This window comes from Natrix helvetica (genome assembly GCF_964273705.1).
Source record: "Natrix helvetica genome assembly, chromosome: 6".
Classification (NCBI taxonomy): Eukaryota; Metazoa; Chordata; class Lepidosauria; order Squamata; family Natricidae; genus Natrix; species Natrix helvetica.
The window spans coordinates 58683185-58700181 of NC_138553.1; the positions used below are offsets into that span (position 1 = coordinate 58683185).

The window sequence follows — 16997 nt, forward strand, 5'->3', positions numbered from 1 at the left end:
TAGTATTCCAATTGATTCTGTGTCCTTTCTGCTTATATATTATGTCACATATTTATTCAAATTGTATGAAGCAGCTTTATGGCTTTAAATAATTATTCAGCTATCACAATGTAATCATGCTTATTCAATGCAGCAGAAAGATTATACAAAATAGATTATTCATTCTTTTTCCCCCTACTTATTGTTCTTTCTTTTTAAAAAATGCTTGAACCCTGGCCTGGTATTCTAGTGAAGAAAGACTCAAGTTCATTTTCATCAATAACACGGGGATCTGGTAATTATTACCATTATTATTAATGCTGCTGTTTTTGTTAGTGACTAATTTTGTTAGTTATGATAATCCTTCAAATTTTGCATATGAAAACATTAACATATTCAACATATTTGAAAGATTTAACAAAAGCTTAGAAAGGAAACCTGAGAACATGCTGAATTTCCACATAATGCATATAGGCATTCCTCCAATTAGAACTGTAATTGAGCCTGGCAACTACGGTCAAAATCATGAGGGCCATAAAGCAGGTCATCACATGACTAACCTGATTTTATGACCTTTATTTGTGGCGCTTGTTAAATTTCTGCCACAGTTCTTAAGCTACTGGCAGAGTCATAAAGCAAATACTATGGACATTAAGCAAACCCATTGTTCATAATGGAAGCTTTTGCTGGAAACTGGAAGTAAATGCCAATTTCTGGCAAAAATGGCATAAAATTTGGTGATGTGACTGCAGGATACTGCAAATGGGTGTAAATGTGAGACAGTTGCCTAGTGCCCAAAGTGTGGTCATATGACCACATAATGGCCAAGCTATTGGAATTGTGGTTGTACGTAGTTTTTGGTAGGTCTATCATAACTTCAAATGGTTGCTAAGTGATCAATGTAAATCAAGAACTACTTGTAGTTTAATCAAACTACAAGTATACACAGCATAAAGGCTACAGTTTTGCATAAAATTTGACTGGATTATTGTATAGTCTGAAGTTCTATTGAATTCAAGGGTGAAATTCAGCAGGTTCTGACAGGTTCTGGAGAACTGGTAGCAGACATTTTGAGTTTTTTTAGAGAACTGGCAAATATAACCTCTGGGTGGCTCCAGAGTGGGGTGGGAATGGAGATTCTGCAGTATCCTTCCCCTGCCATGCCCACCAAGCCATGCCCACAGAACCAGCAGTAAAAAAAAAGAATTTCACCACTGATTGAATTTAATAATGAATGCATCATTTAAATAATTCATTTATGGTTTACAGTAAGCATTATCTCAGATATATGTAAGAATAGGGCACAGGAAATTAATCTAAAATGGGAAACATTTTTGTAGTTTTTGTACTTATTCACTTGACTCAGTCTTCCATCCTTCCAAGGTGGGTAAAATGAGGACCCAAATTGTTGGGGGAAATATGCTGATTCTGTAAACCACTTAGAGAGGGCTGTAAAGCACTATGAAGCAGTACATAAGTCTAAGTGCTATTGCTATTAAATATGTATACGTATGAAATGAATCCTTTCTAAGAAATATGCAAATAATCAGATACATTTTTAATTGATTAAAATATTTAGATCTGTTTTATCTAATTAAACATTATAAAGGTGAAGGTTTCTTCTGCCCAGTTGTGTCTGACTCTAGGTGGCAGTGCCCATCTCTGTTTCCTAGGTGAGGGAGACATTCCACAGTGTAAATTAATATGTTATGAACCAAATCTCATACACACACATACACTCATATTCATAACATATTTACATACATACACAGATGCACACACACACATATATTTTATAGATAGTCCTCGACTTACAACCACAATTGAGCCCAAAATTTCTCTTGCTAAGTAAGAGCTTTGTTAAGTGAGTTTTGCCCCATTTAATGACTTTTCTTGATACAGGTGTTAATCAGTGCAATTATTAAGTCAGTAACATGGTTAAGTGAATCTGACTTCCCCATTGACTTTGCTTGTCAGAAGGTGATCACATGACCCCAGGACGCTGCAACCATCATAAAGATGAGTCAGTTGCCAAGTGTCTGAATTTTGATCATGTGACCATGGGGATGCTGCAACGGTCGTATGAAAAATGGTCATGTCACTTTTCCAGTGCCTTTGTAACTTTGAATGGCTACTAAATGAACTGTTGTAAGTTGACCTAGTTACTTGCGGGATCGCATCCTCCCACATACATTCCTGCGGCCAATTTGCTCACACAGGGAGGGACTTCTCCTGGTGCCGTCCACTAGGCAATGCCAACGGGCGACACCAAGGAGTAGGGCCTTCTCTGTGATGGGCCCAACCCTCTGGAATGACCTCCCCCCCCGACATTAGAACCACTTCTGACCTCCGCTCCTTCTGGCAAAAATTGAAGACTCACCTGTTCCGATTAGCAGGCCTGGCATAATTACAACTGTCCCTCCTGGCAAATGTATTATTATCTGGTTATCTTAGGGTTTTTTAATCTGTTGTGTCTGTTTTAGGGATTTTAAAAAAATTATATTTATTTAGCTTTGTACAGTTCTTTTAATTGCATTTTAACCTCCTCCAAACTGTACATATTAATTTTTTATTGTATTTTTGTGATATTCTCTATGGACTGTACACCGCCCCGAGTCCCTTCTGGGAGAGGGGGCGGTCTAGAAGCACAAATAAATTGAAAATTGAATTGAAATTGAGGACTACATACATATTTAATTATATATTAATTTGGAGAATTAGCATGCTAATTGTGGACTTTCCTCCCCAGGAATGTGGGATTCGTTCCCTATATTGTTTTAGAAGTGTGGAAAGACTATACTATTTTATATATTTTACTGTTCCTCAGTTTGAGTGCTACTTCCAAATTTTTTCTAAATAAAAATTCTTCCCTCTTATTTTATAAAATGTTTTTAATATATTTTTAATTGTATTTCCCTGGGCACACACTAAATGGAAGGGTGTAATATATAAAATTATTTCATAAATAGGTATATAGTTGTTATTTTATTTGTCATTGCATTGCTAATGTATCCTAACACTTACTCTTTTTTTATATCCGAATCTGTGTTTAGGGAAGAAAGACTTGAGTTCATCATTAACTTGGGGATTTGGTAATTATTTTTTCTTAATAGCATTTTGTAAAAAATAATAATAATATTATGAGTGTTTCTTTGGCTCTTTCTTCTTCACTTCCTGTTGTCATGATCATCAACTTTAAAATAATTTGCAGAATTTGTCTTGTAATATTAACCAATTAAGACTTTGCAGAGGTAAACACAAGAATGTGCTCCACATTTATTATACATACATTATACATCATACATTACAGGCATGCCAGATCAATATATGGTGGGAATCCATATATCAAAAGGCAAATTGCTTTTCCTCATCAGTAATTTGAAGAAATCTCATATCAGCCACTTATGTGCAGTTAATCCAGCATATAAGAACACTTATTTTAAAATAAATGTAGAAATCAATTGATTTTGATTAGTTCAAAGGATGCTTAGATATAAAAATGTGCTGACTAGACCAAATGTCCCTTCACTGTAGAAGATGAAGAACCAAAGGGTTACGAAGCAACTGGAACCAGGAAATATTCAAAGAAACCATCAAAGCCAGTAGATTGGGTTTTGTGAAGAATGAATCAAGTTTCATGGTAAGACAGTCACTTGGGGTAAAGAAAAGCATAATATAAAACAAGATCTACGTAACTGTTTTGGCAACCAAATGTGGAGAATTTAAGTCCAGTGATGGGATGTAAAAGCAACCTTTTGAATTAATACTGGCTATCATTCCTTTGAAATAGGCATTATCAATGTATCACTAGCTCGCTCCCCTAGTGCAATGTCTGGATTCCTGAGATGTGTTTTCATAATGCATCACATCACTTAACAAGGGTTTTAAATTCCTTTGTGTATAATATATGTTAGGAGGGAGGAAATGGAATTGGAATAGCTGTTTTTCACAGAGATATGAAGATGATTATTTATGAAGCTAAAAATAGTATTGGAAAGATCCTACAATTTGTTTTGCAAAATAAAAATGGGTCAATTACTAGCAAGATTATTGAGTGGCATGGGTGGCCTAGTGATGAAAATGCTTGCTTCCCACTCATAAGGTTGAGAGTTCAATCCTATGCAGCCACAGATGTTTCTTTCTCAGGATACAAAGAGAAAATATCTGCTGCAAACTCTGCATAGGCATTGGGAAGGACAACTGGCTTAATTCCATTCAATCGCCCTGACTTTACCCAGAATTAAGGAATTACAGGATCGTTAAAAAATCTAGCACGATTATTAATTATTAATTTGATTTCTAATCTGGTTCACAGTTACAGCTAAAGATGTCCAAAATATTTTTAACACGAACTCTCCTGAATTACAAACCCTGTTTTCAAGCATGAATTCTGCTGGTATGAGCATTTTGGAAATATTCTGAGTGCCAAGCAGTCCTGAAATGCTCAAACTGAAATGTGACATTTGTAGAATTTCTGAAAAGGGGTGACAATAGTGTGGTTTAAAAAAGTATGCTTAAAGTATGTAAATACAAATTAGAGATAACAGTGAGCATTCCTAATAATTTAAGACATGAACAGAATATTGTGTATATCTCCTGTACATTTTGTAACTGAAATTTGCAAATAGGTCACTCCCACTTTTTAATTCATTTAACCTTTTAATAATTAAAATTGTGCACAGTTTTATAATAGCAAGTACAATGTAGTTTCTATTTGTTTATGATGGCATGGCATATCCAGACTTGTCTTATTGGGAAGATGGGTGGCAAATTAATCAAGCAATCCTAGAATCCTTCTATGCTTGTTTCTCATACATTTTAAAATTAAGAATAGTGATGTGTATATATATATATGCCTTGAATCTTGCCGATACAACAATGACTTGTTTTAATTTTATCTAGGTAATAGACCTTTTTTCTAGTATTTTCTTTGTTAAAAAGAATAGATATAATCCTAAAAAAGCAAGTCTAGTAAAACTCCCTTGACAGTTTCGGAATATATAAGTGTTATAATTTTGTCCCTAAAAATATGTTTTCTTTTTGCCAGATGTTAAGAAGAATTCTTAGGATTTGTGCAGTGCTCTTTCACAATGTGATGACAACATAATAAAGGTATAAATTCATAGAGGATAAACACAGCTGTTTGTGGACACATAGGAAACTTGTTTAGAAGAAAAGGAACAATCAGCATCATCAAGTACTTGATCAATTGTATTAGCACAGAAACAGAATGCAATCTGTGTTGACAGCAAACCTTATTATAGTAGTATATTTACATCATGTGCATCTTATTGCTTCTTGCAATGCAACGAGACACAAGAAGAAGCTATATAATCATGAACTGAAATAAATCACTGCATGGAAGAATAGGTCTGAAACATTTCTAATTATTTCAAAACTTTTTGAAATGATAATAATAATTAGTGGTTTAATTCTTGTTTCTTGAATTGATACTATTTCTTTCATATATGTCTTATAGAATGCTTATTAATACCAGTGCTATAGACACCTAAGACAAAGCTCAGGAGAAAATTGCTTTTACATATCTGCTTAGCAGAAAAGTTATGTAATGAAGCAGGTTATGGTAGTACTCTCCAAATATTGTCTACCATTGTTTTTTTTAAAGAGCATATTTAATAAACAATAATGAATGGAAAATAGATGTAGCCTTTCAGGACAGGCATTCCTGAAGACAACTCTTTTTGTTTCAAGACATAGATATCAACCCTATTAATATGAAATGATCCATGAGATAGCTTAAAGTTCAGAGTTATGATAACAATAGATTTCTCTACATTTATCTTACTGCTAATAATGAGATACATTGAGTTTTATGGTAATCTTGAAAAGTGATTAGTAGGGAAATGTCAAGAATCACAGTCAGCTCTGCCGCAGCTGGCTCTCTGGGAAAGAAAGATGCTTGATTCCATCAGGTTACAAGGGTCTTTTAATAAAGACAACTGGAGGCAGTGAAAGTATAAGATCCTGCCTCGCCAGACTTCTCAAGAAAACAGAACTCTTGAAACAAAAGCCATCTCAAAAGGAACTTTTGTTGGAAGATTGTGATAGCAAGAGATGTAGGCAGAAACTAAGTTTTACTGCTCAAAATGTTAGATTAAACCAGTGCTTCCCAACGTGGGGCACATGCTCCTCGGGGGGGGGATTTGATTTTTAATGGGGGCAATTTGAACCTGTTTAAACTAAGTTAATGGCCTTTTAGGCTTCCTCCATGTGAGTAGAGTTCACTTTTTGAGTAAAGTTAGAATTATATGGGGGGGGGGTGCATCAGGATTTTAAAGATGCTTAGGTGGGGCATGGCCAAAAAAAGTTGGGAACCACTGGATTAAATCATTGCAGACAGAGCCCCTCCCAAAGTCCAATTCATCATTGAGCCAATCCCGGGGTGTGAAGATGTTATGGGAAACTCAGGCCGAGATGATAAATGCCAGTCTCCAAGGCAATGCTGCTGCTCTTCTCCAAAGATGAGATAAGGCAGCTGGCTTGAGGCATATTCCTTTCCCGCCTCCCAAGGTCCCAAAAGTTACAGCAAGAAAAGCAAGGAATAGAAACAGAAACAGCATTCGGAGATCCCCACCAAGCCTTCCCCCTCCACAAGAATGACATAAATGTCCCTATAGGAATCTATGGGACCTGACCAAAAGTGAGGCCAGATCCGAAGAAAACCTGCACAAATTGCTACAGTTCCAAACCCTTAGCTCTCCCCATTTTCACCAGTAATCAGTGCCCAGTAGGATGGTAACTGAATGTTTTGAGAACAGGACACTTTGAGAAGCAGTTAACACTCCATTCCCAGTTCCTGAGCACCCAAAAGTCCTTAAAGTGAACCAGATGGTACTGGTTGACATCTCTGCTTCCTATCCATGCTGGTCTCACCATCTTTCCCACTTTACTTCCTATCCTCCTCTCTCTCGGGATTGTGGCAGGCTGCAGCACTAATGTCATAGGGACATTAGTCCTGGAAAGAGATAGAGAAAGATTAGTTAGTATTCCGTGGTTTATGTAGATATTGGTTATGGCTCTCTGGAGTAGTTTAGGTGCATGCACATGCCGCACATCCACCCATTCGGTTTCAGAAAGGGGAAACTGTTTCCAGGCAATGAGGTATTCTATTTTTCCACTGTGCTTGCAGGAGTCAAAAATGTCTTTAATGTCAAAATGCTGTTCCCGTTCAATCAGGATGGGGACTGGAGGGGTTCCGGCTCTGGCTATAGTGAAGGAGCTAGTGTCAACAGGCTGCAATGAAATACCGGATTGATTTGTCTGAGATTTTTGGGAAGCGTTAACTGTGGTGTGACAGGGTTGATGATTTTACAAATGGGAAAAGAGCCCCCGTTTTTTGGACTTCTGTCTAGATTGAAATATTTAGTGGAAAGGTTGACTTTCTCTCCCATTTCAAAGGTTTGGAATGTGTGCAAGATATGTGTCATCTAGTGCTTTATGGACCATGGGCCAGGTGTCTTATAATTGGGTGATCAAGTCAGCCAATGAGACAGTCTGAGGCATGCTTTGGGGCAGTTCTGGCATGACAATGAATTCTTCCCCTGTAACAGCCTTGCATAGGTTGGAGAGAAACTATACGAAACCCAAAGTGCCCTGCAGTTTTTGAATCATGGCTTTTCTCTAGGACTAAAGCTCATCAGCTCTTAGGAATGTACAGTTTCCCTCCAACTTATGCAAAGCCCTCACACATTCATTTGTATGGTTCTTAAACTAGTTACCATATTTTAGGGCTATTTACAGTGTTTCAATTACTTTGTTAGGTGTAGTTTTTGGCTGCCTTGCTCTTATGATAACTGGAATTGCTATTTGCTTTGAAGGGATAACTGGCCGGATGAGCTCCAGCTTAACACGATTGTATTGTGGCACTCTAGATAAAGCATCCACTAAAAAATCACAACCCCTTGTGATATAGCATAAAGCAGACATGTGAAACACGCAACCCATGAGCTGTGTCCGGCCCACGATAGGCTCTGAGTTGTCTCTCTATTGCCAGGGTCATGATAAAACATAAAGTCTTGGTGTGCCACCATTGTCCTCACCACTCATTCAGTGACAAATGTTGTGGGAGCTCCCCCTGCCCTAGTTCCATTTGGTTAGCAGAAAGCTACAGGTACCTTACATTCTCTAAGGCACAGTCCAGTGGTGGGTTTCTGCCGGATCGCACTGGATCGCGCGATCCGGTTGGTCAATGAACCCGGAAGTAATTTCCTGCCCCGCCCCCTTGGTGTTTTTTGCATCGGGGCTTGCTGCAAGAGAGAGGGAGTAAAGACCTTTTCCAGATTGTTGGTGGTGGAGGTGCGGGCCCGTGCTCACTGAAGCAAGTCCGGGGAAGTCCTTTGCACCAGCTGGAAAAGGTCTTCACTCCCCCCCCCCTTGCAGCATGCCCCCGATGCAAAAAATTCTGAGAAGTTTCTCTTCTCAGAAATGTCTTCTCGGGCTGTGCCCGAGTGATCTGAGCAACCACTCTCCCTGGCAGCAGGACAGCACTTGCCTGCGCTCCACCAGCTTGGGCGCGACCGGAGAAGTTTCTCTTCAAAGAAATGTCTTCAGTGGAGCGGTGGCAGCCTGTGTCCCTTTCAGGAGCTCCAGTGAGGAAACTTCTCTGGTCGCGACCGAGCTGGTGGAGTGCAGGCAAGCGCCGTCCCGTCGCCAGGGAGACAGTGAGTGAGGGGAATCGCATGTTGCTCAGATCACACGGGCGCACTCCGGTCGAGCACCTAGCCGAGGGCAAAGGATCCTGCAGTCTCCTTTATTCCTTCCTTCCCTCAGCGCCCCCCAAAGCGTTCCCCCTGCTCGGCTGCTGTTGCTGCCGCCACGCCCTCTCTGCGTGCCTGCCCGGGCTCCGGCCTGAGTGGTAGTGAGCAATGGCGCAGGGCGGCTACTGCTCCTGGGCTAGCTGTGGGTCACGCTGCTCAGCGGGCAGCGCCCTGACTCCCCGCCGCCACCGCTGCGCTACCTCATGTTCTTTGTCTTCTGGCCGCGGCCCCACTTCGTGGAAAACATAGGCGCAATTACAATTCAATTCAATTTATTAGCGCTTATAGACCGCCCCCTCTCCCGAAAGGGACTCGGAACAGAAGCAAAGCCCCTTTTCCAACTGGCCTTTCCTCGCTTGGAGGGCTTCGGAGGGAAGCTTCTGCAGAAGCCCGGGCGAGTGACAAATAGTTCCCGCCGTTACGAAGTCTCTGAGGCTGTAATTTTCTGAGCTGTGCGCGCGCGCCTGTTTTCCACGGCGTGGAGCAGCAGCGAGGCTCTGCGCGGCCAGCGATGATTCCGGAGGCCATCAGTGGGGGGCAGGGTCCCCCCTCACGTTCCTTGTCTTCCCAGATGGCCTCCGGAGTCATTGCTGGCCACGCAGAACTTCGCCGCTGCTCCACGCCGTGGAAAACAGGCGCGCACGCACAGCTCAGAAAATTACAGCCTCGGAGATTTCGTAACAGCGGGAACTTCTTGTCACTCGCCCGGGCTTCTGCAGAAGCTTCCCTCCGAAGCCCTCCAAGCGAGGAAAGGCCAGTTGGAAAAGGGGCTTTGCTCCTGCTCCGGGCTGTAAGCCTCCCTCCGAAGTCTTGGGATGTTCTGAGGAGACCCCCAAGGAAAAACGCCGCTGCCAGGTACTTTTAACCATATATTTTGGTCCTATGACTGCAGAATGCTGCAAAATATCATAAATGCAGGCCAGTTGTTGAGTGTTTCAAATGTGATTGGAACACTCAACAAGGTGACCACAGTGTGTGTGTGTGTGTGTGAGACAGACAGACAGACAGAGAGAGGAACAGAGAGAGACAGAGAGAGGGAGTGAGGGAGGGAATCAGAGACAGACACACAGACACACACACACACACACACACACAGACAGAGAGGGGGAGGGAGGGAGGGAGGGAGAGAAAGATAGACAGACAGAGAGACACACACAGAGTGAGTGAGAGACAGACAGACACACACACACACAGAGTCACAGAGATGTGGGAGGGAGGAGAGAGAGAGAGATACAGAGAGAGAGAGACAGACAGACAGATAGACACACAGAGAAAATGACAGAGGGAGACAGAGAGGGAGGGAGGGAGGGGGAGAGAGACAAAGAACCAGAGAGAGAGAGAGAGAGAGAGAGAGAGAGAGAGAGAGAAAGAAAAAGAAAAAAAGAAAGTGGGAGAGAGAGAAGGAAAAAAAAAAGAGAACTTATGACCACAATTGAGCCCAAAATTTTGGTTGCTAAGCAAGAGCGTCGTTAAGTGAGTTTCACCACATTTTCCAAGTTAGCCATGCCCACCTGGTCACATGACTGCCAAGCCACTCCCACCCGGTCACATGGTCGGCAAACCACTCCCACCCGGTCACATGGCCAGCAAGCCACTCCCACAAAGGAGGCCACACCCACAGAGTAGGTTCCAAAAAAATTTGAAACCCACCACTGGCACAGTCCCACTTTTTCCACCACTCTAGGACTGACCCAAGTCCGAAATGGCAGTCAAATCCCCTTTACTGTGCAAGGAAGGCACCTCATGTTCTATGGGGATGGTTATGGGAGGAGCATCCCGTTACCAAGGGGTCTTCATTAGTGTCAGTGTAGCTCACAGTCAGGTTCCATTGGGCTTTGATCAGAGTTCGGTTGACCAGGAATCTAATGTTTTTATTGAAAGTCTTGAGGGAGCATATGTGCCAATGTCACCATTGCCTCTGCAGGCCTTCAAAGTCATGGAAAGTTCCTCAGGAAACACCCAAAGTCCCTGAGATGACACCCAATGTCCTTGGAGGATCTCAAAGGGTAGTGGATGGCTATTTCTGTACTTCTTTATCTTATTTAAAGTGCGCTAGCTTGGAGTGGATCGAGTGTGCCAGTGCTTCTGGGTGGAGAAGTGGACAATGTAGCACAATATGAGTGTCAAAATATTTCAGGGTTCTCCCTTGCTAAGGCCCATATTTATTCAGCTGAATAAATGTGTAAAGCTTATCAAAGTAAATGCACTGTCTTTCTTTATACCAAGTCACACCTGAAACTGGCAAAATAGCTCCAGGCTCGTCATCAGGGAAACTCAATGACCTCTGCTCCCTTTAATGCCATTTCATGAAACCTCAGGGAGTTTCCCCAGCTTTTTACCTGGCACTGGGGTGTTCTTTGGGGTTGAGTGGGGTGCACGGCAATCTACAGTCTGATGTCCCTCCTTCCCACCCTTGAAACAGCCAGCAGTGGAGTGTCTTCGCAGGCTTGATTCTCTCCCCCTCCCCCATTTCAAGCCACCTCTCCTCTCTGCCAGGAAAGGTTTCTTCCATCCCTGGCTGTAGCAGTGGGAAGAGCAGGCCAGGTCAGTTTCAGCTTTCTCCAGCCACGAAGCGTGGGGGTGTGGGCTTGAAATGCAGGTATTGTAGACGTTGTCATTTAGCCCATCCTGGGAACACTTGAGCAGGTTCTGCAGCCAATCGGTTAGTCTGTAAGCCAGCTCACAGAATTCTTTAGTGCAAATGGCCACAGATTAGCGCCCCTGGTTGATGGCTTTAATTTGGGTTTCAGCTTTGCGGTTGCCAAATGGATCCTAGAACCTCCAGCAGAGTGCTGTCATAAAGCGGTTAAAGATGTACAGCTCTGGGGCATCATTGTGAAGGATGACCATCCACTTTGTTGTGGTGCTGTCTAGTGCCAGCGTTACCACCCTCACCTTAACCTTTTAGTTGCTATGTCAGCCCCATATTACTGCATATAAATCCAGATGTAGGCGATGAAAAATGCCAGGGTTTGTGGGTGACTGGGCCGCTCTGGCAGGGGGGCTGCGGCTGCTGGAGTGCCTGATTGGGGTGCATCCAGAACTTGGGTTTGGGCTCCTGACCCCCCTCGACAACAGCTCCATCCTGCTTGATCTCTCTGCACTGGAGCAGCCTGAAAGGACATGTGGGCCAGGTCTTCTCATGCTTGCAGGTTGTTCATGGCTCCCCTTAATGCTTCCATGGCTTGCTCGATCAATGTACCATCAGTTGCTGGGGCTCAGTTCTACTTTGAGTTCCATGCCCAATTCTCTTCGGCGGGTTCCTCTGCCTCCCTGGGTGATGGTCTCGAGAATACTTCATCCCATTCTTTTTGCCAGATGATGGCCATCAATCACCTGGTCTTGGTTGCTCATCATTAACTTCCGCTTCTCCTGCCCACTCCAGGGGTGATCTACCTTGCCCTGGTTCTGACAATTGCCTCTCCCTGGATGTCAGCCTCCTCTTGGTGAGACATTGGTTGTGCAGTTCTCATGGTAGCTTGGTGGCTCCGAGGGGACTGATTTTGCAAATCTGGTCTAATGTCAGCCCTGCCTAATGTCAGCTGGCTCTGTAGGAAAGAATTTTGACTCCATCAGAAGGTTACAAGGCTCTTTCACTAGAGACAATTGGATGCAGTGAAAGTGAGGTCAGCTCTGAAGAAAACCCACGCACATTGCTAGAGTTTCAAACCCTTAGCCCTCCCTCCTTTGACAAGTGTGTCAGTGCCCAATAGGATGGTAACTGATGTTTTGAGAACAGGACACTTTGAGAAGTAGTTAACACTCCTTTCCCAGGTCCTGGACGCCCAAAAGTCCTTGAAGTGAACAAGATGGACTGGTTCACACCTCTGCTTCCTGTCCATGCTTGTTTCCTCCCATCTCTCCCCTTTTACAACAGGCTCCCTGTACTCCCCATGCCCCTCCCTCTCAGGATTGTGGTAGGTTGCAGCACAAGCAACAGGGAGGGCAGCCTGACAATCAACTTTATTTTCTATTTGTCTATTTGTGGCATAATCATGCCAACCATATACCAGATCATGACCCTCAATATTCAATATTCTATCCTCTGTTAGGTTAATCCAATCGCTAATTGTTGTTAAAACTATTGCTTCATAGTACAATTTTAAGTTGGGCATTTTTAAGCCTCCTCTTTCGTGTATATCTTACATTATTTTAAGTTTTATTCTCGGTTTCTTTCCTGCCCAAACAAAGTTGTTAATACCTTTCTGCCATTCTTCCAAATTTGCGGCTTTTTTAAGTATTGGTATAATTTGAAAGAAGAATAGAAACTTAGGCAAAACATTCATTTTAACTGCTGCTATCCTTCCCAACAAAGACAATTGTAGTTTTTTCCCATTTATTCATTTCTATCTGTATTTTATGCCATAATGGTTCATAATTGTACTTATATAATTTCCCATTTGAAGTTGTAATATAAATTCCTAAATATTTAACCTTTTTTACTATCTCACATCCTGTTACTCTTTCTAATTCTTTTTTTTTTTGGTTCGTAGTCATATTTTTAGCTATCATCTTTGTCTTGCCTAGATTTACTTTGAACCCAGATACTTGACCATATTGATTAATTATATTCATTAAACCTGTAACTGATTCCCCCAGCTGGGTTAAAGTTACAACCAAGTCATCCGCAAATGCTCTTACTCTGTATTCATAATGCCTAATCTTAATTCCTTGTAGTTCGTCAGACCCACGTATTCTATTTAACAACAATTCCAAGGTTAAAATAAACAATAATGGAGACAAGGGACACCTCTGTCTTGTTCCTTTTTCAATTTTAAAAGATTCTGTTAAGCCTCCATTAACTATAATTTATGCTGACTGTTTCTGGTATATTGCTTTAATAGATTGCATGAAATGCTCTCCGAACTGCATCTTTTGTAATATTTTTATTAAAAATTGCCAATTGACTTGATCAAATGCTTTCTTCGCATCTAAAAATAAAAGCACTGTCGGGACTTGGTTATACTTTCTCAAATATTCCATTATATTAATGATTTGCCTTACATTACTTTTCATTTGCCTTCCCTGTATAAAACCAGACTGATCATTATGAATCGTTTGTTGCACAATTGGCATTAACATGTTTACCAATATTTTAGCAAAAAATTTATAATCTGTATTAAGTAATGAAATAGGCCTGTAGTTTTTTGGTTGGGTAGGATCCTGATCTTCTTTTGGAATCAAGGAAATAAAGGCTGTTTTCCAGGATGGTGGAACCCTGCCTTCCATTTGTATTTTATTAAATAATTTCCTAAGAGGTTCCACCATTTCTAGTTGTAACTTTTTATAATAAACTGCTGTCAAGCCATCTGTGCCATGAGCCTTGCCAATTTTTAACTGCTTAATTGCCAGGAAGATTTCCTCTGTAGATACAAGTTGATTCAATCTTCCCCTTTGGTCATCTGTGAGTATAGGAATTTTCTCTTTCTCCAAATATCTGTCTATGTCTGAACCTTGTATTTTGTCACCAGCATACAATCTGGTGTAAAATTCTAAAAAAGTCTTTTTAATCATATCCTTTTGAAAAACTTCTTTCCCTTTGTATTCTACTTTCTCTATAATATGAGATTTTTGTTTTTTCCTTAACATGTATGCTAGCCATCTACCTGGTTTATTGGCATTGCAAAAAGTGTTGTTTAGCATATAGAAGATTAGTGGCTATCTGGTCCAACATCAACATATTAAACTGCCCTCGTAATAAGGTAATTACCTCTTTTGTCTTATCATCTGGTTTAGACATTAACTCCTGTTCTTTTTTTTAATCTCTTCCTCTAATTCCCTTTGTTTCTCCCTTTGTCTGCACCTATAAATATTATTCAAATTTATTAAAACACCTCTCATGTATGCTTTACTTGCGTCCCAAACCATTTCCATAGATATCCCCTTATGCATATTAAAAGCAAAGTATTCTTTCAATAGTTTTTTACATTCCGTAACATTTTTCTCATATCTAAATAGATTTTCATTTAATCTCCAAGACCACCTAGGTTGGTCTCCATATTCAAGTTCCATCCAAACCGGGTTGTGATCTGTTAAAGTTCTCGGGCATATCTCAGTTTTCTTCACCCTGGAAAAAAAGTCATTTGTAATTAGTATAAAATCAATTCTAGAAAAGGATAGATGCCTATCAGAAAAAAATGTGAAATCCCGTTCTTTAACATTCCGTTCTCTCCAGATATCTCTCAATTCAAAATCATCCATCATATCAAAAAAGGATTTAGGTATATTTTTCGTGTTTGGGTATTTTGCAAAAGCCTCTTCTTGTCTTGAACGGGGTCCAGTATTCCTTTCCAGTCACCCAGTAAAACACAAGATCTATAACCCCATTGTGTTAATTTAGTGTGAAGCAACTTATAAATTTTTTCTTGTTGTAGATTGGGAGCATATACTCCTGTTAAGAGTATTTTCTTTCCTTCTATTAATAGTTCAATTGCAATATATCTACCTTGAGGATCTGCTTCAATTAATTCAGCCTTTAAGTCTTTTCTTAAATATATGACTATACCGTTTTTCTTCTCCGGAGCAGATGCTATGAAGTGTGGTCCCAGTCTTGCGTTCATCAAGTATTTGTAAACTCACAACCCCAGTTTGTGCCTGACTATCTTGCTGCCTGGGGTCCTCTGTCTCTTTTCTTTCTTTGGGACTTGGAGATGGGGGGCATCCTGCCTTTAATACTATGCTATAAAATCTTTTGCCTTCCAGACAGAGTTGAGACGATGTCTTTCTCCCAGGTAATTCACCACCAATCTGGCTGGGGTCTCCCATCTGTATTGAATCTGGCGATTTCTAAGTTCATCCACTAGAAATGCATAGTCCTTTCTAGATCTCAACATTTTGGGGGGGATTTCCTTCAATACTATCACATCTTGACCTGCCACTTGCAGTTTATTTTTATAGGTTGCTTGCAATATTTCATTCCTAATTTTCCTGGTGACAAAATAGATTACAATATCTCTTGGCAGTTGTCTTTGTCTGGCAATCCATGAATTAACGCGGTAAATTTTGTCAATTTGCCAGGCACATTCGGCGTTTGGTTCCCTAGTTAATTGAGCGAAAGCGCCAGCAAAAATCTCTCTTAAATTTTCTTGGTTATGTTCTTTCAAACCTCTTATCCTCAGGGCAAATTCCATTGTTCTACATTGTATCATTCTAAGCTCCGCCTCCGATTTATCAATTTTACTTTGTGCCTCCATAAGTTTATTGTCCAACTTTATATTAGACTCATTAATTTCTTCCACCTTCTCGTCGAGAGATGTTACGTAACCAAATAATCCTTTAAATGCATCAACTATATCCTCCCTTATCTCTTGGTTACGCGTTTGGATTAAATCCTTAATTCCAGATATTTCATCAGAGACATCTTTAAAGGCACTTGCGATTTTCCCCTCCAAGACAACTGCCTGTTCTTTTAATGCATTTTGTAAGTTATTTCGTAGAGCCTCCAGTGTCCAGGTTTGTGCTTGTGTTGAGGTAGTAAAGATTGTAGCTTTTGCGATTGCGCTGGAGAACTGCCAGCGCTTTTTGAGACACTGAATTTTGTTTGCTTTGAAGCCATTTCAAAGTATTCAAATCAAGCTTTTTAACAACCAATTTGTTCAGTCCAGAAAATCCACCTATTCTCTCAAGTCTTCCAACAACACTAACAAGCACTTAACAAGTGCTATTCTGCTTTCCGCTTCACTTTCGTTTTCACCACACCCTTTATTGTTCCGGCGCCATTTTTTTTTAAAGTTCCCTTTAAATTTACAGAAGGAGATATAATCTATGGAGTTAAGGCTTGTACTTGTGTTATGTTGACCTCCTGGTTTGCTCCGCCTGCATCTTGTTCAAATGTAGAATAATCGTTGGAACAGCAGGAGTGGTCACTGCCTTTTGTTTCTGCAAAGGCAGAAGCGTCCCGAGATGAGATTGTCAGGCTTCCTGGGGAGTTCACACCCTTCATGCCACAGAATTACTTCTGGGGCCGCTGGGGACCTCTACCTTATGTCAGACAGCTCACCTCCCCCTCTTTTCCCGAGGTTTTTTTTTCAAACCGCTGGACAGCTGATTTATGCTATCCTAGCAGCTTGTTACTCAAACATGGGGCTGGCGTTCCCAAGGGAGTGTCCTCCAAGTCCAGCGGCGCCACCGGAAGTCGTGGCAGTGTTTATTAATTGCAAGGATGACACGACTTCAAAAAGAAACCATAATACTACAACAGATTATGTCGGGAATTCAAAAATTATTAGAAACAACAGAGAG

At 41.1% G+C, this 16997-nt stretch overlaps 1 long non-coding RNA gene across 1 annotated transcript; it reads left to right on the top strand.

Annotated features, from left to right (window-relative positions):
- Nucleotides 1-228: 228 nt before the first annotated feature.
- LOC309394742 lies at nt 229-5343 on the top strand. The gene is made up of 4 exons (XR_014175782.1): nt 229-274; nt 3033-3071; nt 3514-3619; nt 5027-5343. It is a non-coding gene; the product is annotated as an uncharacterized lncRNA (long non-coding RNA).
- The last annotated feature ends 11654 nt before the right edge of the window (nt 5344-16997 follow it).